This window comes from Orcinus orca, chromosome 2 (genome assembly GCF_937001465.1).
Source record: "Orcinus orca chromosome 2, mOrcOrc1.1, whole genome shotgun sequence".
Taxonomy (NCBI): domain Eukaryota; kingdom Metazoa; phylum Chordata; class Mammalia; order Artiodactyla; family Delphinidae; genus Orcinus; species Orcinus orca.
The window spans coordinates 201,840,211-201,857,748 of record NC_064560.1 but is presented as its reverse complement, the minus strand read 5'-3'; the positions used below and the strand labels follow the sequence as shown (position 1 = coordinate 201,857,748).

Genomic DNA, 17,538 nt, shown 5'->3' with positions numbered 1-17,538 from the left:
AACACGCTGTATCTGCAAATGAACAGCATGAGATCTGAGGACACGGCCGTGTATTACTGTGCGAAAGATACAGAGTGAGGGGAAGTCAGCATGAGCCCAGACACAAACCTCCTTGCAGGGAGACAGGAGGGGGGATGCAGGGGGCACTCAGGACATACAACTTGGTGTTTCAGCCCCAGGAGCAGGTGCAGATGGTAGTTAAGGGCTGCTTTCCTCTAAGGGTCTGGGGTTTCCTCTCCATATAGCAGTTTTCCCTGGGGAACCTCTCTGTACTCATTCATGGTTCTTGACTTACACATTCAGTCTCTGAATTAGAAAGGCTTTTCAAATTTCGGGGAAAAATGTCATATATGAAAGTCCGAGACTCAAAGCTATATATTCAGGTTTTCCCTTGTCTAAATCTTGTCTAAATTGACCCGTTTCAAAACTATCCCAGCGGATGTATAAAGAGTTGAACATATTCTTCCTTCCTCATTGTGATATCTCAGCCCTGCCCTACTGTAGACCAGCTGTCCCTGCCAGGATCCTGGCTGTTGACTTGCTGCTAACCTCTTGCATGAGAAGCATAAATGCGCTGAGCAGCCCCGGATCCTCAGTGGGTCGCTGGGAAAGATGCCAGTTAGAGGGGACGTGGGTGGGGGTGTTTCTACATGTGCGCCTTGCTTCCAGGCCCAATAGAATCCCTGTAACCTTAAAACATACCTGCATCCTGTTCTACTGCACAGTTTATTTTATGTGAAATATTCACCGTCACAGCTATTACCAATAGACACATATGTAGTTGGTAGGGAAAGTTTATAGTCAGGTGGATAATAACATGAATTTTCAGAAGCTGCTGAAAACAAATCTATTCTCCTTTCTTCACCACAGCATCTTACGTGAGCACTAAAATGCAAGAAAGTCCTACAGATTCTCCTTCCAGGAAGAGTCCTGCAGCCTCACTATGCAGGCCCTCCTCCGTCCAGGAACCCCTGCAGGAGCGAACATAACCAGGGTGGAGACGCCCAGGCCTGGACAGGAGGCCTCGCTGTGTCCTGATGTGTGCTCTCCAGCACATCACCTGCCAAGTCCAGGCTGCACTTTAGCTTCACATCTGTAAGATGCAGGTAAACCGACACCTACATCACATGCTTGGTGTGCATATGTAGAAACAAAATAATAAAAGAGGCCCTGAGTGTTGGGGTCCAGGGTAGGCCACCCCTAAATATGCCTCCAAGTGACGTAAGACAGAGCCCACTACAGGGACACTCTGAATTTCCTCCAAGTCACCCTGAAATGAGAAATAAACGTCCCATGAGAAAGGTGCTCTCCCCCATTTAGGTGTGGAAGTGAAACGGTCCTTCACCTCATGCTCTCCACCTGCCTTTTTTCTGTAGAAAGAATTTAGCCAAAGAATAAGTTTAATCTGAGAAGTGAGCAAATGCAGAAAGAAGGGAAAATTCTCCAATAAGACTAAATAGTAATAGTTTTGTCATTAAGCAAATAAAGGACATTTAGTTCCTCCTCAAGGGCTATATATAATATTCTTGTCCATGTCCCATGAGCCGTCTTATAGATACTGAAATTCCCACCAGGAGGAAGAAGTTAACTCCATGATGACCAGACTGTAGCCATGACATAAGCTGCCACAATTGCAAGAACTGGCCTCAAAGAAATGGGAACAAACCGACCCTGGACCTGAAGAGTAACTCTACTTAAAACAATCAAGAGGAGGCTGATCAGACCACCACATGACCAACTGCAAGATGACTGTCACAGCTGACTCTGCCGTTTCTGCCCGTAGCCCCTCCTTCTGCCTATAAAAGCCCTTTCCCACAGATGCTCAGTGCGGGGTGGCCTTTGGAGAGAAGTCAGTCCCCCACCCCCGGGTGCAGGCAGCCAAAATAAAGCAAACTTTCCTTTCTCCCAACTTTGCCTCTTTATTGGCTTTTCAGGACCGAGCAGCCGGACCCTGCTTTCCTTTGCAGAGGGACACTCTTATCACCAGGGGTGGGGAATTCAGGCCCCAAAGCTTCTATGAACAAACCTTGTTCTTTTTTTAATGCACTAGTCACCCCCAAACCCTGCTTAGGTTCTTCACTAATTGAGCACCAAAAACACACATTGCCTCCTTCTACCAATTCCTCACAAATATTGCATCTTTGTCTAAAAATATAAAAGCTGCCTGCTTTGGTCACTTCTGGGTCCATTTCTATGTCACGTCCATGCCTATGGTTACAATGGTTTCCTTTTCTCCTGTTAATCTGTCTTTGCTAGTTTTATTATCAGCCCAGCCTCAGGAACTCAAGAGGGGCAGAGGAGGAGATTTCCCTCCTGACATGTCCAAGTTGTCTTCTCTTCAGCCTCATGCTGTACAACCTCTTAGGAACCTCAGTCCTCACGGCCACTGTCACTCTGCTGACATCACCTTGCCAGGTGTGTTCTTCTGGAATCTCTACTTTGCATTTCCATCTCACCATTCGATATTTCTTCAAATCGGTATGAGATTTCAGTGTCCATTGTCTGGATATACACAGTTTATTAGTCATTCCCTATGAAAGGACATGTCGCTTTGTCCAAATTTCGGCAGATATCAATAAAGCTAACTAAACATCGTGGCAGGGTTTTCTCTGGACTAAAGTCTTATTGCCTTTCACATACGTACAAAGGAGCACTACTGCTGAAACATAGAAACGGGTAGGTTTAGTTTTGCAGCAAGCCCCCAAAATGTCTCCCAAGGTGCACCCGTTCTGCATCCCCACCAGCTGTGAATGGACCCCCTGCTGCTTCACACCCTGCAGGTGTTTAAGGTTCTCAGAGTCCTGATCTGATCCACTCTTGTAAGTTTTCAGGGATATGTCCTTGTTCTCATTGGCACTTCCCTGTGACATATGTTCTCCCACAGCCTTATTTGCAAACTCTTTGTCTTTTTGGTCAGGTGTCTGTTAAGGACTTTAGCCCACTTTTTAATCCTTTTGTTTCTTTCTTATGGTTGAGTTTAAGGCTTCTTGGTACATATTAGATAACATTCAGATATACTAGATATGTCTTCTGCAAATATTTTCTGCCAATCTCTAGCTTGCCTCTGGGTAAATTTTAAATGTATTTTTTTTTTTGCTTCTCAATTATTACTTGTTGTGTTTCTATTACAATGAAAAGTGAAGTTAAAGTTTCACTTCCTAAGCCATGGGAACTTCATGTGGGAACATATCACAGTACACTCAAAGGCCTCTTTAGGATACCACAAGGAGGGAATGGGAAAACAGAGGCGGGACTTCTTCAGAGATGCTCCTCTGGAAAAGTAGAAATGTACCAACGTACCCTCCTTCCTGTGTTGCTGGTGAGAACTGTGCTGCGTGTCCACAGAGACACAGATCCTTGATGAGAGAGTGAGATTTCATCAGTTAGACTGACGGTTTCCTAACAATAAATTTTACCCGTGATGGATCTCAGTTTATGAATGATTGTAACTTGAATGATTCAATGGATTTAGCAATGGTTGAAAACACAATCAATACCTTGAATTTTTATTATTAATTTTTATTTATTTTGCCCCAGAGAAGAGTTTGACAATTACAATTTCAGTAACACATTTCCTTAATTTTTACTTATGCCTCTTGAAATTTAGACAACATGTTGTTTCATAATAATTGTTTCATCTACATCCCTCACATTTGAAACTTGATTCCAAGTGTACCTAGAAGATGAAATATGAGTATCGGGAATCTGTCTACATTCAGTAACATCTAAGGCAACAAATCTAATATGACACCAGGACGCCGTTGATTTCCAAGTATAGCACCTGCTTCTTCTTTCTCAGTGATTCCAAAAAAGATACAAAATGACCTAAACCATGCGGTCTCAATGTTCCTGAAGCCCACACCTCATTCTGAGCTTATACTCTCAAGATTTTATAAGGGAAAACACAGAGACCATCAGAAGGACCTATCCACGTGGCCCCCATGAACCCACCACCATCAGACCTTCTCTCTCCTATCAAGAAGGTCAGGCCCTCTTACTGTAACCATCACGGGTAACCAGCAAAGCAATATGACTTAAGTCTCCCCACTTCTTTTTCCCATAACCCACTGGGCATCTCTAATGGATATTCCCTCCAGCATTATCATATGATCTGGTCTCCAGACTGAATGGACCCCAATTATCTCCACAAAGGAAAATTACTTTTTTTAGTTCCGGTGAACTAAAACATTTTCCTAGGGTTAAATAGACCCTAACAACACATCCCCACCCACTGAAACATAAAGACACCTGCTATATATCCTTCTATGTTAACATGAATTTGGATGGACCGCCTCTAATCCACCAGCTCAAGAAGGGCAGGTCAGATGCTGGGGCATCTGTACAAATGCAGGCCCTTCTTCCACCTGCTGAATAATGGGCCCACCTGGTTCTAGGTTTTCGATGCCATCCCTTCCACTCCCCTATCCCACAGTGTATCAGCTCAATTTTCAGGTCCTGACAACAGGGTCCAGACTTCTCCTGTGATTCTTGCCCATATCACTGTGGTTGGCTCTCCTACTATCAACATTCAAGCAGGCAGATTCTTTAGTATTTAATTTACTCTGCAACTATTATTGGAAAAGCTAGAAGAAGTATAGTACTGTGTTCATGAAAGAGTATGGAGTAAATATCTTCTCACAGACAGCAGGCTCGACGTCAGTCAGTGCACAGATGAAATCACTGGGCTGAGGGAGAGCTGACCTGCCCCAGACCCACAGGTGTGACCTCTCAGGGCAGGAGTGGAGCCAGGGCTACATGTACAGGGTGTCAGTCAGAGATGGGGACTCACATTGGTCTTTCTGGTTCCCAGGAGAAGTAACATCACTGATGACACTCATGTCAACATTCAGCACCCCTGGCAACCCCACTATAAATTTCAGACATACCATTACCATCGTGATCCCCAGTTTACATCCTTGCAGACTGAAATGCAGATGGTGAGGCCACATCCTCAGTGCCCACAGCGAGATGCGATGGAGCTGTGCTCTGCTCTCCAGCACCAGTTACTTATATGACCTCAGGCACAGTCCCAGGTCTCACTGACCCAGGGACTCTGGAGAGCTGCTCTCAGGTGGACTTTCCAAAAGAATCTGCTTCCTGAAGTGGGGGCTTTCCTCTGACCATGACACTCTCAAACTCGGCAAACCATTCAACGTGAAGGTTTACTTCTAAAAATCTTGCATGTTCTCTCACCCAGTGCAGTGGGAACTGTGTTCCCTGAGCTCCAATGTCACTGGCTGTGACAGAGTTAGAAATGAACACTTCTAGAAGGAGTGAGTCTGTGCACTGTGACCAGGTCACCTGCCCAGCAGGTTGGAGTTCTGAGGAGCTTCCAGGAGCTGTCTGTTCTTAGACCTTGCTAGCCCTGGGGATTCCTCAACGTCCACCCGCAAGGAAGGGGCCCTGAAGCTCGCGGTGTTCCTGCAGACACTCAGTTGTGCACAGGAAACAGGCAGGTCAGGCTACAGGCCATGTCAGCAGTGCTGGGATCCATGACCATCTCAGCGAGAATGACTACCTTGTCCACAAAATACACGGTGTGTTTAGTTGTTAAGAGTAAATCCACCTCCAGAGCAACTCTTGATAATATTTAAACTGTTTCAGGTGAAGAAATGTTCACCCAAGTTAAGGGACACACGAAGTCCGTTGTGAATTATGATAAACATTAAATTTTACCTAACTTTGTCTGAATTCAATGTCATTATTACATGTATGGTTTGTCTCAAGTATTTGCGCATCCAGGAAATAAACATGAGGTAATGCAGAAAGGAAAAAACAAGAGTCTGTGTCTGACATCTTGGAGGACCCTGAATGTGTGATGGGTATTTATGTGAAATATAGACATCCATGGGATTAAAGTCTATTCCCCAAATCTGCCGTTAATCCTTGAGCACAGCTGACTTCCTGACTATCCCTTCAGCATCATTTCATTCCAGGACAAGGAGACCCCCAGGCATAGGGAAAGGACCCCAGGTGGGGCTGAGTTCTCTGAGGGCACAGTCAGCACCTTCCTCAGGTGGAGCCCCAGAGACTGGGACCTCCCTTCACTACTTTCCGATTTTTATAGACTGGTCCCTCCCGTATGCAAACATCCCCTTATGTCACATGGTAAAAGCAAAGTACCCGTTCACTTAAATTCGGGTTTCTCCTCATGATTGAATAGATTTTCTGGGCTTCATGAATCTCATCTGCAAGAAGATGAATCCACTGTGGTTCTTCCTCTTCCTGGTGTCAGCTCCCAGAGGTGAGTTTCTCAGGGATTCAGACGTGAACACATGGGGAAGCTGCATCTGAGCCCATGAGTCACCGTGGTTCTCTCTGTCCACAGGTGTCCTGTCCCAGGTGCAGCTGCAGGAGTCGGGACCCAGCCTGGTGAAGCCCTCACAGACCCTCTGCCTCACCTGCACTGTCTCTGGATTCTCATTAACCAGCTATGCTGTAGCCTGGGTCCGGCAGCCTCCAGGAAAGGGGCTGGAGTGGGTTGGGGGGATAAATACTGGTGGAAGCGCATATTATAACCCAACTCTTAAGTCCCGGCTCAGCATCACCAGGGACACCTCCAAGAGCCAAGTCTACTTATCGCTGAGCAGCCTGACAACTGAGGACACAGCCTTGTATTACTGTGCGAGAGACACAGTGAGGGGAAGTCAGTGTGAGCCCAGACACAAACCTCCCTGCACGGAGGCCCGAAACCGCCAGGGAGCGCGGAGGACCCACCAAGTACAGGGCAGAGGCCTGCGGCAGGTGCAGATAAGGGCCTGGTGGGAATTCTCGTTAGAACTTATGCTTTCCACTTCCTGCCCAGGACCTCCACCAGAGGTTCTGTATCCTAACGTTTCATTGTTGTGGATTATGAAGTGTCTAGAAAATATTGTGTGCATGGACATATTTGCTTAATTTTTTTTATTACAGTTGTGTATATATATACTCATATGCACAGACACATATAATACTCAAGAATTAAGGTTGTTTTTCATTTCTTTATTTACCTTTTTCTCAAGGAGCTCAGAACAACCCTGCTGCTCACCATAATGTTCAATTTCGCCTGAAGTTCGTGAAACTTGTAAATATCCTGAGAGTGCACATGAGATTTTTAAACAGTATGAATTGTTCTTTTGCTCTTGTAGATGTGGAAAGCAGAGACACACCGTCCTGCTTTCAGGCAATCTGTACAGGAATTCTGAATTCTGCAGCAGGCAGTGTTATAGACTCTAACACTAGAGCGCTCCAATACTGCACATGCTATTATCCTTATTATTCAGATTCCATATCTGCAAATTCACCTACTTCTAGCTTTTATGAGCACCCAAAAATAAATACTGTCATTTTCTGGTCATTCACAGACATTAACAATGTGGCCGGTTGTTTGAATCCCCCAACACACTCATACACACACAAACACACACACACACACACGCGCGCACACACACGCACACGCACACACACACACAGACACACATTCTCAGCTGAGGTCAGTCAAGGTGATGCTCTCTTTTCTTGTTTCAACTCCTGTCATGTAATTGAGCACTTTCTGGGGTCAAATTAGTGCCATGCTTTTCACATTTCTGTGATTCTTGGCGATTGTTTAAAGTAGTCCCAGGCATAGGGCTGAGGAACAGTCTAGTGTCCCTACGCACAAATGGCTGTGAGTGGACTTAGGGAAAATATACATGAGACATCAGCTTCATTCAGGCATGCGTTATATGGCCATGGGTGGTGAAATGATACTCATGTCTCCAATATAAAGTTCATCCAAAACCTGAAGACAAAACTCGCTGCTGCATATGGGATGCAGCCTTGGAAACTTGCCTTAATTCCAAATAGAGCCTGGCAAGTGGGGGCTTATGGTCAAAAAGCTGGTGGGGTGGAGTGCACTCGAAATTATGAACAGAAGAATTAGAAGCCAAGGGGATTCTGGTTACACAGACTCAAAAGGATTCTTGCTAAAGGGAGACCAGGGTGGTCAGATACTGTGTGGGTGATAGGAGGTTTGATGGCTTAGATCAAATACTGCGGGTGATCAGAGTTCAAGGGTAGGGGATTCTCATTATTCTCACTTAGCAGGGCTGTTGACAAAACCTAGCCATGCACATATAAACACAGAAGCCCACAGGTCAAGACTAGCTGAGAAGAGAATTACAAGCAGCCTGTTGGCTAAGGGGTGGTCAGGGGTCTTTGTCACACTTAAGAAGAGGAATAATGAACATACAAGTAAACCAGGGATGCACACAGACACACAGAGAAAAGACCATCTGAGGACTCAGTGAGAAGACGTCCATCTGTGAGCAAAGGAGAAAGGCCTGAGAAGGACCGAAACCTGCTGACACCGTGACTTTAGACTTCTTGCCTCCAGGTCTGAGAGGAATCCATTGCTGTTGTTTAATCCACCCAGTCTGTTATTCTGTAATGGCCACACTAGCCAACGAGTACACCTGTAATATAGACGCAGATAGACATATATGGAAATGTAAGTATCGTATTGGAAAAGAAACATCACCCATTCTTCAGAGGTGACATGAAGCGGTGTCCACCCTGGATCTCAGCCAGCATCCTCCTCCACAGCCCTAGAGAAGGACCAGCCGGGACCATCTTTATATGGAGACATGCTTCCACCTGCACATCACACCCAGGCTCAAGGGGAAAGCACAGCACCTGTGCTACTCAGAGTCAGGGTTCTCATCTTCACTGACATAACTCTCTTAGAGTCAAAGCATTGATCAAAATGAACATGAAAATCTTCTGGTCATTCCTCCTATTGCGGGCATCCCTCAGCTGTGAGCATCTCCTGGGTCTGAGGAAGGTGGAGTTATGGGGTGACATCTGTGAAGTGGGTGTCTCATTGTTTCTACTTCCCCAGGTGTCGTGTGCCAGGTGCTGGTGCAGGAATCGGGCCCAGGACTATGGAAGATCCTCTCCCTTACCCGCTCAGTCTCTGGATTCTCCATCACAAACAGTGCTGGCTGCTGGGACTGGATCCCTCAGCCCCCAGGGAAAGGGCTGAGGTGACTGGGATGCTTTGGTTCTGGGAATAGCACAGCATACAAGATGTCTCTCCAGAAATGACTCTCCACCTCCAGAGACAGCTCACAAATTCAGTTTTTCCTGCAGCTCAGCTCCGTGATGACCTAGGACTCAGCCCTGTGTTACTGTCCCAGTTGGTTCAGTGAGAAGTCAGGGTTAGTCCAGACACGACCCTCCCTGCGGGGGTCGTTCCAACCACCAAGGGGCGCTCAGGGTCATCTGGAAACAAGAGGACCCATTTCAGGGCAGGTGCAGAGGTTGGGATGGAGGGTTTCTCTCTCAGAAGCTGTGGTTTCTCCACTGGATCATTGCCACCCCTGGAAGCCTCATCCACAATGATTCCAGGGAACTTTCTTGTCTCTAAACTTGAGACGTTTTTCATGGATTCAGGCTTGTCTGTCTTTCCCCATCTATCTTTGGAAGAGCTTCACAGATATATTTCTTTTTGAGACCTTTATTTGAAGATTAGGTTACTACTTTCTGTTATTAGTTGTCAAGTTTTTAATCGTTTAATGACATAAATAATTTTTACTGTTGAACTTTAAATCTGCTTTCCAGCATCAGATGGATTTCCAATCCTCTCATCCTGACAACCTCTCCAGTCCTGTCTGATGCAATGCCTTTCACTTGAATAGTATGAGTCATGTTGATATTCGGAAATTGATGTCCATACAGCACTGCAGGCATTTTCTGCTCAGGGGACCTTTGGAAATGTCGGGACACAGGCTGGGCTGTAACATGTGGGCTGTGTTGCCTGCACCTTGTTTTCTAGTGTGGAGATTGATAATAGAAATTTAGATAAAATAGAGAGATAGATAAAAGGGAACAGAAACAGGTATATAATCATCGAATGGAAAATAACCATAAAAACTGACTACATAACCCATTTTTAGGGAGTGGTAAAGGCTCGAAGCTGTAAGATGATACAAGCACCTGTATGAAGTTATTTGAATAAACATAAATATTCAAACAAATTTGGTAAATACTTTTCCAGCGCACTCCTCAATCCCATGGTCAGTGTCTGGTTTTCTCTCTAAGAAACAGACAAATATATTCCGATTGGCGGCCACTGGCATCCTTCCAGCAAGCAGATGAGGGGCCTTTTGCTCTACATCATCCCCAGTATTTAAATTTTTTTCTTATTTTGTTCTTTAACTGTTGTAATAAGTGAGTAGCAGTATTTCATCATCGTGTTATTTTATGTTTCCTTAATGAAGAATCCTGTTAAAACCTTTATCTCTTCTATGTGTAAGTATCTTCAAATCACTGGCACAGTGAAAATTATTTTCATTTTTTGTTGCTGTTGTTGAGCTGTTAATTTGTTGTATATTCATGATACAAGTCCATATGAATATAATACTAGAAAGCACATTCTGCAAGTCTGTGCCCTATTCCCTTATCAGTGAAGTTATTGCTACTGTTGCTATCGTTGTTTTCAGAACAGAATTTTTAATGGATACAGAAAAATTACAAATTTATATTACAAATGGTGTTTGGGGTATTATATCTAAAAATTCATCATGTAACTCAAGGGCACCCATAATTTCTGCCAGGTCCATACTCCAGGCCACTTTCAGGGATGGAGGGTTAAGTTCACCTTCTTGAAGGGAGGATGACCATGATGAGGTACCTGAAGTTATTCCATAAGGGACATTTATCCTACCTTCCCCATTAGATATATTTATTCAATCTCTTTATATAAGTATGAGTCTAGGTATTTGTTTCATAACTTGTGTTAAGGTTATATACTAAGGCATTTTCTTTGCTTCTGTAATTGTGACCACTTGTCAGCCATGAGGAGCTCTTTCAGATTGTCTCCTGTATCCTCTTTACGGGCCCCCATCCATTTGTGTGAAGACTTCCTTACTTTCTGGTGCTACAAGAATCTGCAGGATAATCATGTGTATTCTCTTCTCTGGCTCTAGAATTAGCCATGCCTCAGCTGAGTTGTGGATCCTCTTCTGGAGAATAGTAATAGGAATCAGAAGATTGGGTATTAGGATACTAATGCTGGTGTCCTGTCTACTGGGAGCATTGGCTCTAGACCCTATAAGCTAAAAGACCTTGGAAATATATCTGTGTGCACTACCCCAGGTATAAACACACACGTCTGCAACTAGCTCTGTATCTCACCTTTTGACCTGTGTTAAGGTAAATTTGAGACAATTCTTACATCTCCAATCCTAGAGCAACATCACATGGTTGAATCTAGACTTTCCACCTTGCTTGTCTGTTACTTTCCACCCAACAGTAAGAAACCTGTCTCCACCAATGCTATCCAGCTACTAATTGTTCAATTCCACATGCACAGTAGTAACTGAATGCTTAGCCTGACTCCTGATGGAAATACCATTATCCACCAGGCTCTACTGCTTACGTGCAGTGGCTTAGAACTTAGCCTTCAGACTCCACTCATTTCCAAAGTCATTTAGGTCAAAACCTATTTTCCCACCTCTTCAGCCATGTTAATTCATAGATTCACTATGATATTAGGTATCATGTATACAGTGTGCATCGTTCCATCCTTCAGTCTCTGAACTTCTAAATGAAATTTATATTTATATTAAAAAGGTTCTCCTCTTACTGTATATATTTTGACAAACTCATAGTGCAATGATCCCACCACTGCAATTTCATTGAGAAGAATTTCACTATCCTTAAATATTGTCCATGTTTCACTTACCAAAAACCTTCTCCCAAATTCCTGCTAAATGCTCATCTGATTGGCTAATATATAGACCTGCCTTTTCCCAAATGTGAAATAGGTGAAATTGAACGTCTTCAGACCGATTTTTTAATTAGCAATATGCATTTAAGATTCCCTCATGTCCTTTCATGGTATAATAGTTCAATATTTACATTGCTGAAAACAATTCCACAGCATGGATACGTCACGCATTGTTTATGTACTAATTTTTGGAAGAACGTATTTGTGGCTTCCAATTTTTCTCAATTGTAAATAAAGAGACCACAATAATTCATGGGCAGTCAATGATGGAGCTCTAAGTATCAAGACACTTATGTAAATATTATGAGCATGACTCCTGGGATCTTACATTGCGCTCTGTCTAGGTGTGTGAGTGACCGCGCGGAGGAAGGGCTCTGATGCAGAGACCATTCAGCTGACCCAGGCATCGTACTGAAAGGAAGTCAGAGCCCAAGCAATGTCCACACGAGGTGGACCCAAGGCCAGCCCTCAGACACGGCCGAGCCCCCAGCCTACAGTCAGGGTCACCCTTTCTTACACGTGAGTGTGCATCACAGGAGTAGGTCCTGTCGCTGAACTTGAGCCTTGCACAGCGACCCTGCATCGGGCAGGGTGGGCTTCTCCTCCAGTCCCTCCCTAAGCAGAGACAGTGAACAAAATAAAGAGCTGCTGTCAGTAGAAACTGTCAGGGGTTGTGGCAGGGTTTTGTCCATCATTCAGCACCTGGAACATAATTATTCATTCCCCCGTGTGATCCTATTTCATATGTGGTATGTATATGGCACAGTGGGAATGGATGAGGGGAAAAATGTCGCACTGTGAGCGGAGATGCTATGAAACAGTGCAGATCCAAGTCCAGGGCCAAGGCCCTCTTCCCCAGGATGCAGGAGGACCTAACAGCTCAGGCAGGAATCCTGGGCTGTCCCAGGTAAGAAGACACACCTGTGTGGATAGACAGGTAACACCATCTGACTCACACTTTAGCAGGACCACGCTGACACTGGCGAGGTAGGTAGGAGACGTTGGGACACTATTACACCCTAACCATACTGGACCTCAAGGCATCCATTCCTAGTTTAATCTTGTAGTAGTTTTTGTTCCATTCAGCAGCCTATGGCAGCATTAACAATCTTCGTCTTTGTTATTCTGTGAGCATTTGTCTATCCAAGATTTAAATTTGTTGCTGTCTTAGTTCTATAATTATCTGATATATTGGTGAGATTTTGATAATGTGCAACTTGCCCCATTTGAGGCTGTTTTAAGAACACTAAATAAGAAGCATTTTCTCAGCTTCTCATCTCTCTGCGTCTCCAAGACGAGTATCAGCTTTATTGTAACACCCAGAAGCTGGAAAGAGTTCCAATACCACACATCAGCTTAATAAATAAGCCAATCATGCTATGATCATTCTTGAAATGCAACCTGTTATTAAAACCAGGATTCCTGATACACACAAAAACATGAGAGTATTCACAAATATTTGTGTTGACTAAAATAAGCCATAACAATAAGAATACATACAATATAATCCCACTTTTATAAATTCTACAAAATGAAAAGTAATCTGAGATAACAAGGAAAGATCAATGGTGATGTGGGGACAGGATGGAAGATAAGAAGGGACAGGAAGGAGGAAACCTAGAAATTACTGAAAATAATGAGAGGAATTGATTTGTTCTCTCCTGATAATGCTTATGCCTCCGTCAGTATTCATCACAGTGTTCATTCTGAGTGTGTGCGCTATATTACATGTCAAGAACCTCATTACAGTAATTACAAATAAAGAAGTGCATGACTTGGGAGGGAAGGAGTGAAGGGAAGATACTGAAACATAAGAGACTCTTGAAAATACTTGTCATCAACCCTGACCCCCTCCATATGTTTTAGGTAAACACTAGAATAGAGCAAAGTCATCATGACCTCATTACAGGAGGGGGATCTGCAAACCTCACCCGGAAACTCCAACTCTGTCCTCTAGTAGGTTCCAGGGAGCAGCCTGGCCCAGAGCTCAGCTGCAGATGCTGGATCTAACGGTCACCCCATGTTTCTCCTTGGACACTACACACACCCTCCATTCCTCTGGGTGTAGTTTACACCTCTAACATGAGGGTAACAATGACAGCTACATGACGGGATGTGAGTGCATATGTAAGACGATATATGGGTCCTAAGGGTTTCCTCTGGAATAATCACACAATGAAAGTTATATTTCCCAGTTGCTATCAACACCACAAAATCCAAGACTCTCACACCTGCTCTGAGACCCTGCCCTTTCTGAGGACATTCAATGACGTAGCCTCGTATATACTAGAAGGTCATGCAAATAGGGTCCTTCCTCTGCTGATATAAAGCAGCCCCAGCCCTGACCCTGCAGCTCTGGGAGAGGAGCTCCAGCCCCGGATTCCCACGTGCTCCATTCGGGGTTCAGGACAGAACACTCACCATGGACTTTGGGCTGAGCTGGGTTGTCCTTGTGTCTCTTTTACAAGGTAATTTATGGAGAGCAAGAGACACTGAGGATGTGCGTGGATATGAGTGAGGGAATCAGTGGATGTGTGACAGTCTCCTGACCAGGATGTCTCTGTGTTTGCAGGTGTCCAGTGCGAGGTGCAGCTGGTCGAGTCTGGCGGAGGCTTGGTGCAGCCACGGGGGTCTCTGCGACTTTCCTGTGCAGCCTCTGGGTTCACCTTCAGTAGCTATGGCATGAGCTGGGTCCGCCAGGCTCCAGGGAAGGGGCTGGAGTGGATCTCAGCTATTAGTAGTGGTGGTAGCACATACTATGCAGACTCTGAAGGGCCGATTCACCATCTCCAGAGATAACTCCAAGAACACGTTGTATCTGCAAATGAACAGCCTGAGATCTGAGGACACTGCCGTGTATTACTGTGCGAAAGATACACAGTGAGGGGAAGTCAGTGTGAGCCCAGACACAAACCTCCTTGCAGGGAGACAGGAGGGGGGATGCAGCGGGAACGCAGGACATACAACTGCTGTGTGTTTCAGCCCCAGGAGCAGGTGCAGATGGTAGCTAAGGGCTGCTTTCCTCTAAGGGACTGGGGTTTCCTCTCTATATAGCAGTTTTCCCTGGGGAACCTCTCTGTACTCATCCATGGTTCTTCAGTTACACATTCAGTCTCTCAATTACAAAGACTTTTCGAAATAGGGGAAAAAATGTCATATATGAAAGGCAGAGACTCAAATTTCTATATTCAGGTTTTCCCTTGTCTAAATGTTGTCTAAATTGACCGGTTTCAAAATGATTCCGGCAGATGTATAAAGAGTTGAACATATTCTTCCTTCCTCATTGTGATATCTCAGCCCTGCCCTACTGTAGACCAGTTGTCCCTGCCAGGATGCTGCCTGTTGACTTACCTCCTAACCTCTTGCATGAGAAGCATAAATGCGCTGAGCAGCCCCGGATCCTCAGTGGGTCGCTGGGAAAGATGTCAGAAGGGACGTGGGTGGGGGTGTTTCTACATGGGCTCCTTGCTTCCAGGGCCAATAGAATCCCTATACGCTTAGATCATACCTGCATCCTCTTCTACTGCGCAGTTTATTTTATGTCAAATATTCATCATCAAAGCTATTACCAATAGACACATATGCAGTTGGTAGGGAATGTTTATAGTCAGGTGGATAATAACATGCATTTTCAGAAGCTGCTGAAAATAAGTCTATTCTCCTTTCTTCACCACAGCATCTTACGTGAGCACTAAAATGCAGGAAAATCACTCAGGTTCTCATTCCACGAAGAGTCCTGCAGACCTACAGGCAGGCCCACCTCTGTCCAGGAACCTTTGCAGGGGAGGCCAGGTCCAGGGTGGAGAAGCCCAGGCCTCGACAGGAGGTCTCACTGTGTCCTGATGTGTGCTCTCCAGCACATCACGTGCCAATTCCAGGCTGCAGTTTAGCTTCACATCTGTAGGATTCAAGTATCTCGTTACCTACATCACATGCTTGGTGTGCATATGTAGAAACAAAATAATAAAAGAGGCCCTGAGTGTTGGCGCCCAGGGTAGGTCACCCGAAAATATGCCTCAAAGTGACTTAAGACAGAGCCAGTGCAGAGGGACATTCTGACCTTCCTCCCTGTCACCTTTAAGCAAGAAATAAACCTCCCATGTGAAAGGTGCTCTCCCCACATCTAGGCGTGGAAATGAAATTGTCCTTCACCTCATGCTTTCCACCTGCCATTTTTCTGTGGACAAATATTTAGCCAAAGAATAAGTTTAATCAGAGAAGCGAGCAAATGCAGAAAGAAGGGAAAACTGTCCAACAAGACTAAATACTAATATTTAGTCATTAAGCAAATCAAGGACCTTTAGTTCCTCCTCAAGGGCTGCAGATAATATTCTTGTCCATGTCCCATGAGCCGTCTTATAGATACTGAACCTCCCACCAGGAGGAAGAAGTTAACTCCATGATGACCAGATTGTAGCCATGACATAAGCTGCCACAATTGCAAGAACTGGCCTCAAAGAAATGGGAACAAACCGACCCTGGACCTGAAGATTAACTCTACTTAAAACAATCAAGAGGAGGCTGATCAGACCACCACATGACCAACTGCAAGATGACTGTCACAGCTGACTCTGCCGTTTCTGCCCGTAGCCCCTCCTTCCGCCTATAAAAGCCCTTTCCCACAGATTCTCAGTGCGGGGTGGCCTTTGGAGAGAAGTCAGTCCCCCACCCCCGGGTGCAGGCAGCCAAAATAAAGCAAACTTTCCTTTCACCAACTTTGCCTCTTTATTGGCTTTTCAGGACCCAGCAGCCGGACCCTGCTTTCCTTTGCAGAGGGACACTCTTATCACCAGGGATGGGGAATTCAGGCTTGGAAGCATCTATGAACAAACCTTGTTCCTTCTGTTTTTTTTTTTTTTTTTTTTGCGGTACGCGGGCCTCTCACTGCTGTGGCCTCTCCCGCTGCGGAGCACAGGCTCCGGACGCGCAGGCTCAGCGGCCATGGCTCACGGGCCCAGCCTCTCCGCGGCATGTGGGATCTTCCCAGACTGGGGCACGAACCCGTGACCCCTGCATCGGCAGGCGGACTCTCAACCACTGCGCCACCAGGGAAGCCCAGAGCTCTGTTTTGTTAAGGGGCCCCAGGGTGACTTCTTATTTTGGCAGGACCTGTTCTGAGGAGTGGCTGGAATCTTTGCATTATTGTCATCTTGTCTAGAAGACTGCTGTGTTCTAGAGAGAACAAACTAAACAAGTTGGTTAAAAGAAGGCAGGGGTCAAAGATCAGTAAAAGAATTTTTGTAACCAGGGGCCCAAGTAGGAGTAAGAACCAGGTTATGTTTCAGAACATTTTTTGATGGTGGTCCAGGTAGTGTCAGCGCTTGGGTTACCCTGTCCAAAGTTAGAATGACCATATCGTAACAATAAATTTTACCCGTGACGGATCTGAGTTTATGAATGATTGTAACTCGAAACATTCAATGGATTTAGCAATGGTTGAAAACACAATCAATACCTTGAATTTTTATTATTAATTTAAATTTATTTTGCCCCAGAGAAGAGTTTGACAATTACAATTTCAGTAACACATTTCCATAATTTTGACTTATAGCTCTTAAAAATTAGATACCACGTTGTTTCATAATAAATATTTCATCTGCATCCCTCACATTTGAAACTGGATTCCAAGTGGATCTAGAAGATGTAATGTGAGGATAGCGAATGTCTCTACATTCAGTAACATCTAAGGCAACAAATCTAACATCACATGAGGACACCGCTGATTTCCAAGTATAGTTCCTGCTTCTTCATTGCTCAATGATTCCAGCAAAGGTACAAAATGACCTAAA

The 17,538-nt window shown here is 44.8% G+C and overlaps 2 gene segments (V, D, J or C); both read left to right on the top strand.

Moving 5' to 3' along the window:
• Positions 1–17,538, top strand: part of LOC101277626 (Ig mu chain C region membrane-bound form-like) — a 296,190-nt gene that overhangs the window by 8,524 nt on the left and 270,128 nt on the right.
• Positions 1–17,538, top strand: part of LOC101270024 (immunoglobulin heavy variable 3-23-like) — an 89,010-nt gene that overhangs the window by 430 nt on the left and 71,042 nt on the right.